Source organism: Lolium rigidum, chromosome 3 (assembly GCF_022539505.1).
Source record: "Lolium rigidum isolate FL_2022 chromosome 3, APGP_CSIRO_Lrig_0.1, whole genome shotgun sequence".
In the NCBI taxonomy this organism is placed as follows: domain Eukaryota; kingdom Viridiplantae; phylum Streptophyta; class Magnoliopsida; order Poales; family Poaceae; genus Lolium; species Lolium rigidum.
In genome coordinates this window covers 253,933,530-253,936,433 of record NC_061510.1, presented here as the reverse complement: position 1 = coordinate 253,936,433, position 2,904 = coordinate 253,933,530, and positions in this window count along the sequence as shown.

The window sequence follows — 2,904 nt, the reverse complement described above, 5'->3', positions numbered from 1 at the left end:
CATTCCACCTTGAAGTGGTGAGATCACCAAATACCAAATGGAATAAGACTATATCCATGACTTAGTGAAATAAGGAGTGGAATAGACCAACTAAGATAGACAATTGAATCTTTGGCTCAGCAACCTAAATAAATATTAGGAGTACACCATAAACCCTAGAATAACCATTCTTAAATGAGAAAGCTCAACCCATGGTGTTATACTCAAGATAATTGAGACAACCATAACCATGCCCATTCAAGAAACTATAAAAGAAAGTATATATTTACTTGATCAAGACAACACTTGATCTTGAGAGTGAGAAACCCATTCAAGGAGGGATACCCTAGGAAGTCCAACCTTGATCATTATAAAGTGTGTAATGATCATAAACCCTAAGAATTTGAAGTAAAGATATTAAGAACAAGATGATCATATATAATATATGATCATGCTTTGGAGATATGTGGGGATAAGTTAAACCCCGATAGGATAAACAAATATCATTCACCACATGAAATCATAGGGAGGTAACTAGTAAGAAACCCTAAGCTTATACTCCAACCTTAACTTGTGAATCACATGGTGATCATCGGTAGAACCCTATCACATCTCTATTCCAATTATTCCTCAATTAAAGGACCTAAGAAAACCTTAGAGTAACACTCCATACTCTATAAGGAGCAGAAATCATTAATCCATATAACCAAAGTTAACTATAAAAAGAACCATAACCACCTTAGTTACTTTAATGATAAAATGGGGATAATAATAGAAGCCAATTGGTAAGAGATAAAACCAATTCCCAAATCCTTAGTAATTAGAGAAGCACATGAAATGTTAAGCAAGTAACCACCTTATCATGGTTAGGGGAGATTAAACCCTAGCAAATGCAATATGGTGTCATCTCAACTCTACAATCAGTATTACATCCTCATTAACATCTTATGCTTCCATTCTTGAACATAAGAGGCACCTAATGCAAAATCCTATAATTAAAAACCATAAGTGGTGATCAACCACTTATCTTTATAACAAGACCCAAATCATGATGAGAGTAATATCTACTCTTAATATTTCAAGGTCTATTAAAATATAATAGCAGTGCTACCCTTGAAATAGGATTATAATAATACTTACAAGACCTTAACAAATATATGCTCACATAAAATGTTAGACAAGTAATCAAATTATCAAATAAGCAATCAAGCCTCTATAAGTATTCAGGTACATGAAATCATGCCATTAGATCAACTCCTTAGGACACATAAGATAACACCCCGGTAATCCTATTTCAAAATAGGAAATTAAGCAATTAAAATCACAATACATTAATCAATTCTTGCTAGATAAAATAAAGCAACATATATCCTGCTATAAAAAAGATTATTACAAGTATTATAAATACTTGGAATTCCAATAAAAAGAAAAGAGAATTTGTATTTGTTAACATACCTAATTAAAATATTATGTATGATTGAAACTATCAAATTATTAACAATCAAAATAGTAAGTCTCAAGTAGAATTATTACTTAAGAGGTAATTGCCAAGTTAAAAGTATTTGCAAATACCGCAAGACAGAATGGAGTTCAAATTTGAATTCAACAAAGAAGAATTATAAAACAGAATTGAAAACGAAATAGAAAAAAAAAAACAAAAAGAGGAAAAATAGAGAGAAGCTCACTCGGCTGAACAACCCGAGACCATGACCCACCATCAGCCCAACACCACCACCACACAACAGTCCAGCCCAGACCCAACTTACCTCTTCGTTGAAATATCAACGAGAGGAGCTCGTCCTCATCTCTTCCTCGTGCATGGACGACAGCACGACGGCGTGCTCGCTCCTCCCTCTCGCTGGCGACCACCCCTGGCTCGACGTGGTGACTAGGCGTGCCCTAGCGCCGTATAAAGGCTCAAGACGAACCCTAGCTCGCTTTCTTCTTCCTCTGCCTCACATTTTCTCAAATTCCGAAACCCTAGTCCCACGGGCTCCGGCCATCGCCGTCGACAGAGACCACCCCGAGCCTCGCCGTGACCACCATCGCGACCGCCGCCCTCGACTTGCTCTCGCTCGTAGGAGGAATCGACCCCAGATGACCCGTAGCGCCGTCGTCGAGCTCGTCTTCTCCGACGACGGGAGCGGGCGATTCCGGCGAACCAGGCCACGCCAAGCCTCGCCGTCACGCGCGTCGTGATCCTGGTGAGCTCCTGAGTCCCCTAGCATGCATGCCTTGCTCGATTGCAGGCCGTAGCGCCCTCGCGTCGCTAGCCCGTGTGCGCCGCCGCAGCACCTCGCCGCCGGGCACGCTCCGGTGACCAATCCGGAGCGGCGCCGCCACCATCCGGTTTCACCTCGGTACGCTCTTTCCAACGCGCCCACACATGACCCCGCGGGACCCCGGAAACGCGGCGCCGTCCACGTCCGGCCGCCGGTGGTGGCCATGGTTGCCACATCGACGCCACCGTGGCAGCCAGCCGTGGCATCGGCCCACTTGTCACGTGTGCCATGAGTAGCACGAGCACGGGTAGGTTTAGTAATTCTCGTTTAATTTCAATTTTATTCCAATTCAATAATTGCTTTGAAACTTTGAAAATGATTATAAAATCCATTATAACTCAGAAAAATATAGTTGATACATTAAAATTCTTAGAAAAGAAAACTCTATCCAATAAAAATATAAAACCAAATTTTATTTTTAATAAAAATTTAATTATTTTATACTTACTATTTAAGCCTTTAATTCTAATTCTAAATACAATTAAAATTCGAAATTAAGAAAAACATTAATAAAATAAATAAAACCAGTAAGCAAATAAAGAAAACATGAAAACTAGTTTTCTTTATTTGCTATCTTATTTAATCAATATTAGAGAGATTTAAACCCTAATTAATAATTACCTTAATTATTAACTCATTAAAA